General features: G+C 31.9%; 1 long non-coding RNA gene across 1 annotated transcript; it reads right to left on the reverse strand.

Moving 5' to 3' along the window:
- Positions 1-10783: 10783 nt before the first annotated feature.
- Positions 10784-11453, reverse strand: LOC139512008 (uncharacterized). Its single transcript, XR_011662143.1, has 2 exons — positions 11314-11453; positions 10784-10954 (listed from the first exon to the last, which is right to left on the reverse strand). It is a non-coding gene; the product is annotated as an uncharacterized lncRNA (long non-coding RNA).
- Positions 11454-13902: the final 2449 nt, after the last annotated feature.

Below are 13902 nucleotides of genomic sequence, written 5' to 3' on the forward strand. Positions count from 1 at the left end.
CATTTGAACTAGCAGAATGTACGATTGATAGATACCGTTATCACAGTTTAATCCTATTATGATACCCTGGATATTGCTGGTATTCGGTACACAATCAAATACTAGTACTGGATAGGAAGCGCTGTTAATGTATTATTAATTGATACTGTATTCTCATTATGTAGCAAATATACTAAACTTTCTCCAGTAACAAGGGCAATCAAAATCAGAAGTTTAAGTCAAGACTACTATCATTTCAAAAACAGATATCACTGCTTTGGAGCTGCATGTTCATGGCAGTATCATCAGCATTATAGTAGTTAGTCTCAAACTTTGTAAAAATGACGGAACAGAGGATTTGTCTTTCATATTCTCACAAAATTACCGACAAGGCAGGCAACAATTATCTTCGGGTTTTTTTACGTAAAATACACCGAAATAATCGCATCTTAACCCTTAGTAAAACAAGACACATTATAAGCTTCAATGAATTTTATATACATCCAGTAAGATTCCAGCAAAAATATTTGAGTTCTTTTAAAATCGTTTTCAAAGTAATACAATTGATTCAGATATCGCATACTTCGTCCATGAACATACTTCAACATAATCTTCTAGTATAAAAACCAAAGCAAAAAAAAAAGGAAGTCTCTCTAAAGGACGCAAAAGGAATTTCGTTAAAAAGTCAAATTTTGAATGAAAAGAAACCTACTTCATCCTTAAGTCTTTTTGTTTGTGATTATTACTTCTGTGAACTTTGATTTATCTTACAGTTGCAAAGGAAAATCCACAGTGACTGGCAGATTCGTGCTTCTATTTAAACTCCCGATCTTTCACCTTTGAGCTGTACACATTGCCCCGACTTTCATTTGTAGAAGAAACACCATAGCAACTGTCATTCAAAAATACCATATCCAGAAAAATCTGAGTTTGGCACTTTTTCGTTTGTATACTTTAACTAACATAGTTCAGAAATACATAAGTTTTCAAAAAGTAAAATCACAAAACAATGAACTCCGACGAAATGTCATATTCCTGACTTTGTAGAAGCATTTGCTTATGTAGAAAATTGTGGATTAAACCTGGTTTTATAGCTAGCTAAACCTCTCGCTTGTATGACAGTCGCATCAAATTCCATTATATTGACAACGATGTGACAACAGACTCAGTTTTCCCATAGAAATTGTGTATTTTTTTTTTATCAATTTGACATTGTATGGCACTTTTATTTTCAAATTGATACATAAAGTTAATATTATCTTATACCAAACTGTCTCAAGATGGGTTGAGCTTTTACCCATGAGTTGAACACAACCAAAACATTTTCAGGTCCTAACACTTTGGTAGACAAAATCGATAGTTTAATCTTAACGCACTAGATAAAATTGAGAATGGAAATGGGGAATGTGCCAAAGAGATAACAACCGACCATAGAAAAAAAAAACAACAGCAGAAGGTCACCAACAGGTCTTCAATGTAGCGAGAAATTCCCGCACCCGGAGGCGTCCGTCAACAGGCCCCTAAACAAATATATACTAGTTCAGTGATAATGAACGCCATACTAATTTCCAAATTGTACACAAGAAACTAAAATTAAAATAGTTAGTTCTATCTTAACTCACTAGATAAAATTGAGCATGAAAATGGGGAATGTGCCAAAGAGACAACAACCCGACCATAGAAAAAAAAACAGCAGAAGGTCACCAACAGGTCTTCAATGTAGCGAGAAAATCCCGCACCCGGAGGCGTCCTTCAACTGGCCCCTAAACAAATATATACTAGTTCAGTGATAATGAACGCCATACGAATTTCCAAATTGTACACAAGAAATTAAAATAATACAAGACTAACAAAGGCCAGATGCTCCTGACTTGGGACAGGCGCAAAAATGCGGCGGGGTTAAACATGTTTGTGAGATCTCAACCCTCCCCCTATACCTCTAGCCAATATATTAAAGTAAACGCATAACAATACGCACATTAAAATTCAGTTGTCCGAGTCTGATGTCAGAAGATGTAACCAAAGAAAATGACAATAATACATAAATAACAACAGACTACTAGCAGTTAACTGACATGCTAGCTCCAGACTTCAATTAAACTGACTGAAAGATTATGATTTCATCATATGAACATCAGGCACAATACTTCCCGTTAGGGGTTTAGTATCATACCATCTTAACAAATATGAGAAGAACATAACCCGTGTCATGCCAACAACTGGTTTTTGAATAAATGTGTTTAGTTCTGATGCAAAGACCCTATATAAGTGAATCAATATTAACGCCAAAATATGCAATCTTTAATGACCTGACAACAGTATCGTAACTATATCCCTTCTTAATAAGTCTATTCAAAGGTTTTGTTAGTTTTTGAGGTGAATACTGACACCTTTGTGCTTTATAAAGAATATTTCCATAAAAAATTGGATGTGAAATACCTGAACGTATAAGAAGTCTGCATGTTGAGCTATATTTACGAATGATGTCCTTATGTCGATGATGAAATTTAGTAAATGTTTTGACTAGTTTGTGATATCGAAAACCCTGGTGTAATAATTTTTCAGTAATACATAAATTTCTCTCGTTAAAATCTAAAACATTGTTACATACACGAGCGAATCGTACAAGTTGAGATATATAAACACCGTAAGATGGTGACAAGGGAACGTCACCATCTAAAAATGGATAATTAACTATAGGAAATGAAAAATCATCTCTTTTATCATAAATTTTAGTATTAAGCTTCCCGTTAGTGATATAGATATCAAGATCGAGGAAAGGGCAGTGGTCATTGTTAGTATAGCTTTATTTAAAGTAAGTTCAACAGGATAAATTTCTTTTATATACATACTGAAGTCGTCATTATTGAGAGCCAAAATATCATCCAAATATCTAAAAGTATTATTAAATTTGTTTATCAGATGTTGTTTCGATGGGTCTTTGCCTATTTTTGTCATCAATTGTAACTCATAGCAATACAAAAACAGGTCCGCAATAAGTGGTACACAGTTAGTCCCCATTGGAATTCCGATAATCTGACGATATACGGAATCCCCAAAGCGAACAAAATGTTATCTAGTAAAAATTCAAGGGCATATATAGTATCAAAGCATGTCCAATTGACATAGTTTTTTTTGTTTATTGCTACTAAAAAATGACCTAAAAGTGTTTGAACATATATATTCACATTCTGACTTTTTAAATGCCCATTTAATTAGGTGTGTGATTTTTTTCTTAATGAGAATGTGAGACAATGTGGTATACAGGGTAGAAAAATCAAAACTTTGAACAGATTTAAAATCACCAATATAAGCATGCAATTTATCAAGTACTTCCAACGAGTTCTTGACACTCCAAAAGTAATTAATTCCACTATTTTCGAAGGCCTTATTTGAACAATTTATTATCAGGTTTTTAATTGTACCAAGTGTGCTGGTAAGAAGAATAGACAATTTAGTAGTGGAACAATGGCTTGAAGACGAAATCTATATTTGTAAGGTGTTTTGTGTAGCTTCGGAAGCCAGTACATAGTTGGGACTTTCATTGTATTTGACTCTGCTTGTAAAGCGGTAGCTAAACGTTTATGTTTGTTACAGATGTCGTTTTCTGAAAATGGAGTCAGTTGGAATGTTGGTGAATTGGTGATTTCTTTTTTCAGAACCTCAATGTAAAATTTACGTCAAACAATAATAATATTATTAGCAGCTTTATCGGCCGGGACAAAAACAAATTTCTTGGCTAGTTCTTTTAGTTTATGTTAGATACGAGAAATAGTTTTTTTGTGGTTATTGTAAATAGTAAATAGATGCATGTTTTTGCGGCCTTAGATCCTAAAACAGTCTTCTTATCTCAAAGTTTACGTATTTACTCCCATTTGTACCTATAATATTTTGGCTGAAATCTAGTTTCGCATTGAGGGTACTATTTGCTTAATGGGAGACGTTTATCCTGTCGATGTATTCAGTCTCGCTTCGAGTAGAGCATCTTCAGTTTTATCTCCCTCTACGTTGGAACATTCAAAAGGAAGGCCTACGAGTTTTGGCTATCAATAAACTTCTGTTGCTTTTTTTGTTTTTGGATATCATTCGAATTAGAGATGCAATAATTATTGTTTCTAAACTTTTGGTGATTTGAAAAAAAGGAAAATTTACCAATCCTAGAAGAATTATTCCTAAATTAGTCCACGTTTTTCTTTGAAATGGAAAGCATTAAAAAGTTTGTAGCGTCCCATAAAAAGCCATTGCACGTTATTCTTAAACTAAGAAAAAACCAGCTTGAAATACATTCCAAAGTAACTATCATCCTTGTGGCCCAATCAAGATTAGGCAATTAATTTTTTGTCTCGAATACATAGCCCAACCAAGAATAGGCGATTAATTTTTTGTCTCGAATACATATTTTGATCAATGATACCAGAAAACATAACTGCATAAGATAATAAAAGTTTCAATTGAATATTATTAATTTTGATCAAACTTATAGAATGTCTCAGATTGCAATGTTTTTCCTCCAATCGGAATCATTGAGGATTGTTTTGGACCACCATTAGTATATTTTTTCTGTGAAATTTACATTGACCTCATATTTTAGAGATCATGAATACACGACCTCGAATTTCAATGGGATTTTTTTTCAATATACGGTCCTGTCGTTGTCATTTAGCGTTTTATCTAGCTGATGTGACCCAGACATGCCATGTATTTTCAATGCAATACTTAGGTATCTGCAATTTAAATCATCGGTGCAATCGGTCTTCTGCAATTTACCCTTGTTCATGATGTAAATTGTGTTGCAGACCACAGTTGGACACTGTCACGATAATCTTAAAATTAAAATGGTTTGTAAGAAAAAAAGTCTAATGATTTGTGGGGAAAACGGTTCAGTTGTCTCGTGCAATTTGGTGGTAGGAAGGCTTAAAACACATCCTATTCATAGTTCTGTTTTATTTCCTTTTGCACAAAAACAAAAACAAAAAACAAACTCATCATGTACCCCACTACCGAGTTTCGTATATCAAGACTCTTTATTGCTGCTCGAATAAAAAAGGTTAGACGGGTGAAAAAAGTAAAACGCATTGAGGAATCATGGTAACCTATTCCTGAGATAGAAAATTATTTTGAATAATTCAAAGTTTTGTAAACAGCTAATTATAAAAACGGAAAACTGTTCAAAAGCTAATCCATAAAACAGACGTCAAACGATGTAGGTCTTCTAAGATATAATGTTGAAGAAGAGGTTTTTGTCCTGGTGTTGTTCAACAAATATTTACTCGAAGTTCTTTATAGTTTCAACGGAGTTAATGTGATAAACTCGTCGGTAATTGCCTAAAATCCCGCATAAACACGTTTTTGCTCAAGTAGATGAACTCATGTTTGAGTGGAGATATTTCGGATTGGCATACTGATGACATTAGCAATGTTTCATTACTTACAATGTTACCGGTGATCAGATCCTTCTATACATCATTGCTACCAGAATTGATTGAAATTTAAATACCAATTCAGTTATGATAAATAGGATGTTCTATTTGGTTTTAATGCTCATGCACTATGTAATACCAATATCGCAACTATTGCCATGTCATTTTTTGATAACCGTTGCCACACAGTGGCATCACCACTGGATATAGGTACCCTCGAAGCGGTGAAAAGAAATGTAGTCAGGTAAGGTAAGTATCTTATTCTTATTATATTCTATCATAATGTTTTGCTGAAAGGTAACATTTTTGTGCAGTGATGCCTAATAATGCAAGTACTATCTAGTGATAAGCATGATCCTCAATTGGTTTTCTCTCTTCTCAAATCGTTAGAGACGGATAGAGTGATACTTGGTCGAAAAATCATATGACGTTCAAACTTGTTTAAAACACATTTATCCTTAAACTATTCACTTGACTTTTTCGCGGTAGAGCGGAGTTGCTGGCTACACAAACCAGGCGAGAAAAGAATACTTAAAAGGAATGGTATGATCTATCATTCATCCAGACGTTTGACCAATGTAGACTCTTATACCCTTAGGGATGTCACTAGTAGAGAATGAATTGCTTACCTTTTAAGAATACCGGTATGGTAAATATTATGCTTCTAAATTATGGAATGAGCTGAAAATCCATTAAGACTAAACACGTTTTGATTAATTCACAAAATCTGTTTTCAAACAGACTGAGCGCACACAGATTTGTTTAACCCCGCCAAATTGTATAGTCAATAAAAATATACGATATGGAGAAAATGAACATATTTGGATTCTACTGGGATAATGGCTTTGAAACTTTCAGACAAGTAAGACTATATATCAGAAAGGGTACATGTGAAAATTCTGGTAGCAGTGATTGGTTTTTCGATGTTAATTTGACAATTGTGATTGCTGTTGTGTGACAGTTTTGATCGTTTTACACGGAGCTCCACCATTCTAAGGAAAACGTTTGGATGCATATATCTTATTTTATTATTTTATTGGTTCATATTTACATAGCAATCAAAACTTGAAGCAGAAACGTTATATAGTAACATTAGAGTTCGTCAAAGTTTCCATCAAGCAACTTATTTTTCGAATGTCGGAGCCCCGCTTGACAGTCTCCGGAATGGCTAAATTATTAAAAAAAAACGTAGTTCCGCTCCCACACTGTGGATATACGGGATTGCCTACTAAATCAAGTATAGTGCTTGTAATGTGCGTCAATATTGAGGTAGAATATCGCTTGATATTCTTTACTTTTCACTGCAACAAAACTATGGGTTTTAGATGTTTGTGGTAATTCAAAAGCACAGTGCCTGTTTTTGTAAACTGTGGTAAGACTTTAAATATACCTTTTTACTCGAAATTGACTAGGAGATTTGTGTTGCTCAATTTTAAAAGTGTCACTTGTTGGTTCTTTTGATCGTGTTGTTTTTTTTCTTTTCTTTTTTTTATAAACAGAAAAAAATACCGAATATAGTTCCACTTAATAAAGTTCATCAGCTATTCTTGTAGGACATATGACCATAAGATGTAGTCTTAAAACTTAGATCCTAGTCTCCTCAAATAAACACAAGTTTGTTTTTTGGCAATTAAGTAAGTTGAACGTAGATCTGCTATATTTCTTCTGTAATTAGGATTATTGGTTTGAAAAGAACAATTACAGTACACTTACAATGAAATGCTGTAGAGTATTTTACGTAGTTGTGTCATTTAAGGGGTATTTTTAACATTGTCATATAAGCGGGAGGTTTGGCTAGCCATAATACCAGGTTCAACCGCCAATTTATTTAAATTGTTATCAAATTGTCCGTTTCTATTTTCGTTGGTCTTTGTTTTTGTTGCATTTCAGTGTTTCTTTTGATCTCTTGTTTTCCCTCAGTTTTGGTTTTTGACCCGGTTTTGTTTTCACTCAATTGATTTATAACTATTGAACAGCGGCATTCTACTGTTGCCTTTATTTAAGCCAATCTTAATTTTGACATTTTACAGAAAAGGACATTGGTAAAGTAAATTGAGAAAGTAATTTATAAAAATGGAAGTTCATTCTTCATTTCAAAAGTAAATTCCTGCACTTAAATACTTATACTGTTTGGAAAAAAATTACGGACATAAACACAAATTAAACACAAATAAATGGGGAATGTGTAAATTGGACACAGATGATACCCTGTTTGCTTATAACGTTTTAAAAGGAAATAACTAAAAAACGGCAAAAGTAACGCCACCAAAATGCAAACATGATCTGTGTTCTGTGGTAATAAGCATTGTGTACACCTACCTAATTTTAATGTTGATCTCTGTTTTGTGTACAAGTGTCATGATGGAGGCAACCACAGGAAGGGAACAGAAGCCAATTTTGGGACATACAAACAAGGGGAACCAGGTGCTCCACAGGGCGCAGCTTTATACGACCGCAGAGGTCGAACCCTGAACAGTTGGGGCAAGTATGGACAAAACATTCAAGCGTGATGCAGCTCTGAATTTGGATTGTGATCAAATTTTTGACATTACATGGTTTTTTTTTTACACAAAACAAATGTCAAGATTTTACAAATCAATTAAAGATTTCTTCTTCAAACTTTTTAAATCTAAAATTAAATAGTTGACACAGCATAGGTTTCTGACACAGAATGAATGTGGTCTAATGAACTTAAAAGTTTTTTTTGCCTTTGAACAATTCACTATGCTGTTGAATATTAATCCTCTCAAAAAAAATGTTTGAAGAAATTTTCTTTTTATTTATGAAATCTGAAATGAGAAAAATTTAAACCCCACCCCCCTTTTTTTTCACATCCCCGTTTCCCTTTTTCCAAAACTGATATCAATTCAAATTTCTAATGGAGTTTGCAGCAATAACTACTCATTTAAATACATCATAAAATATTAAAATGTAAAATAAAGTGCTTGTTATCATTGAATGGTAAAGATTGGTTGGTAGTAAAAGTGAATACACATTGTTTATTGTATAAAACAATAAAAAAAACTTCATCAGCAACATTTTATATTGGCAAATTTCCAATGAAGTTATTTACATAAAGTTATTGGCAAATAAAAATAGAAAATGACATCATAGTCATGTCTGGCAAATGTCCAACATACATTATCTAAAAACATTTTAGATAAGATAAGGAAAAAAAGCTTCATCAGCAACATTTTATATTGGCAAATTTCCAATGAAGTTATTTACATAAAGTTATTGGCAAATAAAAATAGAAAATGACATCATAGTCATGTCTGGCAAATTTCCAACATATATTATCAACTACTATTCTATACAAAGAAAGATAACTCCAATTGAAAATTAATTGCTATTGCACAATATTGTGCAATTAGATATTTCTTGCTATTGTGCAATACTGTGCAATTGAAAATTTCTTGCTATTGCACAATACTTGATATGGAATCCTGATTTGGACCAACTTGAAAACTGGGCCCATAATCAAAAATCAAAGTACATATTAAGTTGAAGCATATCAAATAAGCCCAAGAATTTAATTTTTGTTAAAATCAAACTTAGTTTAATTTTGGACCCTTTGGACCTTAATGTAGACCAATTTGAAAACTGGACCAAAAATTAAGAATCTTCATACACAGTTAGATTTGGCATATCAAAGAACCCCAATTATTCAATTTTTGATGAAATCAAACAAAGTTTAATTTTGGACCCCGATTTGGACCAACTTGAAAACTGGGCCAATAATAAAAAATCTAAGTACATTTTTAGATTCAGCATATCAAAGAACCCCAAGGATTCAATTTTTGTAAAAATCAAACTATGTTTAATTTTGGACCCTTTGGACCTTAATGTAGACCAATTTGAAAACGGGACCAAAAATTAAGAATCTACATACACAGTTAGATTCAGCATATCAAAGAACCCCAATTATTCAATTTTGGATGAAATAAAAAAAAGTTTAATTTTGGACCCTTTGGCCCTTTATTCCTAAACTGTTGGGACCAAAACTCTCACAATCAATACCAACCTTCCTTTTATGGTCATAAACCTTGTGTTTAAATTTCATAGATTTCTATTTACTTATACTAAAGTTATGGTGCAAAAACCAAGAATAATGCTTATTTGGGCCCTTTTTTGGACCCTAATTCCTAAACTGTTGGAACCAAAACTCCCAAAATCAATCCCAACCTTTCTTTTGTGGTCATAAACCTTGTGTCAAAATTTCATAGATTTCTATTAACTTAAACTAAAGTTATAGTGCGAAAACCAAGAAAATGCTTATTTGGGCCCTTTTTGGCCCCTAATTCCTAAAATGTTGGGACCAAAACTCCCAAAATCAATCCAACCTTCCTTTTGTGGTCATAAACCTTGTGTTAAAATTTCATAGATTTCTATTCACTTTTACTAAAGTTAGAGTGCGAAAACTAAAAGTATTCGGACGACGCCGACGCCAACGTGATAGCAATATACGACGAAATTTTTTTCAAATTTTGCGGTCGTATAAAAAGTAAAACCACAAAAATACTGAACACCAAGGAAAATTCAAAAAGGAAAGTCCCTCATCAGCTTAAAAGTATTCTCCACTACGACGGGTGCATAAAAATCGATTATTTCCTAAGTGGGAGACTGATGCCTTAGGAAACAATTAAAACAATAATTCCAAATAAACATAATATAAATCACATTTCTTCACTCTTAACTATCAATTCATAGTCAAGTATCTACAGTGGTCATTGTTAACATATAAAAGGAGAAGGTGTCCAACTCTTGTCATATATTTTCACCTGGGAAGTCTATGAGAACTCTGGAGCCTTATTCATAAAATATTTCGATTTACTTTTGGTTTGTGGCTATGGATCACTTCATCTTTCAATCAAGTCAATTTTTTTTATAAAAACTGAAAACTGTTGGACTAAAGGATCCACTTTTCTAGTCTTGTATATATGTACGGAAGTTTCTCTACACTATTTCTAGCATATTAGGTTTAATTCACCTTTCATTGTGCAGTTTCACCAAAAATTCAATAAGAGTTACATTAAATGATAACAGATCCTCTATGTCAAAGGTCAACAATTTTAACATATAATATGATAATAAACAACAATAAGATTGTTTTCAAGTTTATTAGAGGTCAAATAATCCGGTACAAAAACTCATTGACATAACAAAGTTGAAGCTCAACACCATAAATAAATACAGGCAGATGTATCATGATTGTCAATGAGACAATTATCAGTTTTTTTCAGCATGAAATTATTATTCTATTTCTTTTTTATAAAGCAGAGAAAAATTTATATTTTTTCTTAAAACCATTATTTTTAATAAATAAAATAATGAGTTAATATAGCAGAAAGTCACAGCATTGAATTAGAATCACAATTCAGGAATATGTAGACAATAGGCAGTGCCTGGCAAAAACTCTGTCATAGTTGTTTATTTCATTACAATTCTAATTACTGTAACAAGCCAACTTTTTGGCAAATTGGAAAGCTACCACACAGATGAAAGTCTTTTGAAGAGTGATGTCTATATTTCGCCTCCAACCATGATCTTAAATTCTACAAAGAAAAACATTAAAATTTCATTAAATTTGTTCATTACGCTGAAATTTAAATAATTTTAGTTGAAAATATGTGATTTAAAAGTATCAAAATGATCAGAGATCAAAGCATAGCTGTGCTGGAAAGGCAGTTCTTATCTTACTAATAATCTTCAGTACCCACTGTTAGTCGTCATATACAGCTATCAGTGTAGCTCAAAAATAATACCCAATAGTGTTGAAAAATAGTTTCTATGTACTGAAATTGTTTATCATCTTAATTACATGTTAAATTGTGTTCTTTTTATTTGTCTTTGTCTATATTTATACAATAGGAACAAACTAATTTTGAAAATAAAGTGGAATTTTAAAAGTTACCTCTATGTGATGAAGAATATGGCCGTTGTTGATAGCATCCTTTCCTTTAAAAAAAAAACTGAACTGGAATGAATTTAATATTTTCAACATGTCAAGTTTAGCAGTAGGGATCACATCATACACCAATGTCTTTTCTTCCAGATATCTTGCACACTTGTACTTGATTAACATCAGTCCATAAGACAAAATATTGTCTTCTCCCTTAAATATAAAGAATACTATTAACATTTCTACTCAAACTTAATATCAAATGAAAGTAACAAATCAACAGGCATTATCAAACAAGACTTGATATACAAAGCAAACTCTGCAAACGTCTGTTTAGGGTGAGATGTCTTTTTTGGGAATCAAACTTTTGAGGTAAACAAGCTAGTGTGTTGATTTAGTTAAGAAATAGGGTGTGTATTTCTATTCCTTTTAAATCAGTATGTTCTCATTGATGCATTTAAGTTGCATGTTTACCAGCCATCCATCATTATCATCATCATCACCAGACGATATTAAACGATAGAAAGGCATGATATCAACTAAAGTTTTCAAAGCATGCTTTCTAATTAGTTGCTGTAAGGTTTATTATTTATTTGCTTGTCCCTTAAATAATTTTACCTACCGGTATTGTAACTGTATTATAGAGTTTCCCTTCATAACATTTGTAGTAGTATTTTATGCAAATGTTGTTATTCAACTGAATGATGTTGTTAATAGAGCATTGAAGACAGAAGTCATGAACCTCATCAATAATTACCATATATTTTTATGCCCCACCTAGTAGTAGTGGGGCATTATGTTTTCTGGTCTGTGCGTCCGTTCGTCCGTCTGTTCGTTCGTCCGTCCGTCTGTCCCGCTTCAGGTTAAAGTTTTTGGTCAAGGTAGTTTTTGATGAAGTTGAAGTCCAATCAACTTGAAACTTAGTATACATGTTCCCTTTGATAAGATCATTCTAATTTTAATGCCAAATTAGAGAATTTATTCCAATTTCACGGTCCACTAAACATAGAAAATGATAGTGCGAGTTGGGCATCCGTGTACTGTGGACACATTCTTGTTTTCTTCTGGGAATAATGGAACAGCTGCAAACTAATGAGTTTTGATGTCCCTTTGGTATCTTTAGCCTCTCTCTTTCATTAATCCCATTTAATCTTATCGGCAATCTAGTTTGACATAATATTTAGGTTTGTCTAAGAGTAATCTATTTGTTGTCTCATTTATCAAATACAGTTCAAATGATTTATTTTTGGTTTTTTGTTTCTGAAATATTGTTTCTGTACTGCAGATTTACCTTATGTATAGTGCAAAATAACTTTACATTTTACATTGTTTTTAATTCTGCACAAAACAGCTGCTCATTAATGTGAATCACTTGAAACGAAAGTGTTCATTTACTACTTTGAAAATTAAGAACATAAAAGACGTATACTGAAATTTACTGTCTTTTGACCCGGCAATAAAAAAATACTTACATTTAGCTGTAAATACATTGAACATCTTTATGCTAAAACAGGTCTTCCATATTTCAATAGAATGTCATTATGTGCATCCTACAACAAATATCATATTAAAATCAGCAAATGTCTGGACAAAACAGCTAGTCAGTATTGTTTTCAATTTTAAACACATTTTTCTCTTTGCTAGATTTAATGAACAATTTAATACTTAGTTCTTTACAACTGAGTAAATTAACCAAGTTATTTGATTAACTAAATTTTGTGAACAACTTAAATGCAATCAAAAGAGAACAGTTGCTGACTTTCATGTTCACAAGAATACTTTTTCTTATATTTTTCACTGCGAAATGTATTGTTTTTAATTCTGCACAAAACAGCTGCTCATCAATGTGAATCACTTGAAACGAAAGTGTTCATTTACTGCTTTGAAAATTAAGAACGTAAAAGACGTATACTGAAATTTACTGTCTTTTGACTTCGCAATAAAAAAATACTTATATATCAATTTTAGAGGATGATAGATCTCAAATTCAACATATTATTTCTCAGATATATTCACTATGACAAAGAAAAACTTAATTTGAAAACAAATGATTAAATATAAATGTCATTAACAATCCTTATTTAAAGGAATCTTTCTATTATATACGTTTTTTTTTTTTTAAACAGATGAATTCATATGCAAAACTTTTTGTCATTTTATGCTTTTGTAAGAATTTGTATCAAAATTTGAAAAGCCTATCAAGATAAATTTTTGCGTCATTCTATTTATTGTAATAGCTTATTTATTATTAAAAAAAGAGGCAATTAATACTAAATATTACATTTTAATATAATCATTATTTTAAAACTCGCAAATGTTATACCAGTACCAAATTTCATTATCTTTTAAAATTCAATTTCTGAACTCTGATAGATTTAGATAAAAACAACTAGATATTACTAATACAATATGGGAACTTTCAGAACAAATTGTATAACATAACTTCCAAAAATTAAAAGTATGAGATATTCTTCATAAAAAAAAATTTAAAGAATAATTCTGGAATACTAATACATAGCATGTAATTATAAGGTGGTACCTAACACTACAGGGAGATAACTCTGTAAAATCAGCAACATTTGAATTATGTTGTGTTGTAAA

Source organism: Mytilus edulis, chromosome 2 (genome assembly GCF_963676685.1).
Source record: "Mytilus edulis chromosome 2, xbMytEdul2.2, whole genome shotgun sequence".
NCBI lineage: Eukaryota > Metazoa > Mollusca > Bivalvia > Mytilida > Mytilidae > Mytilus > Mytilus edulis.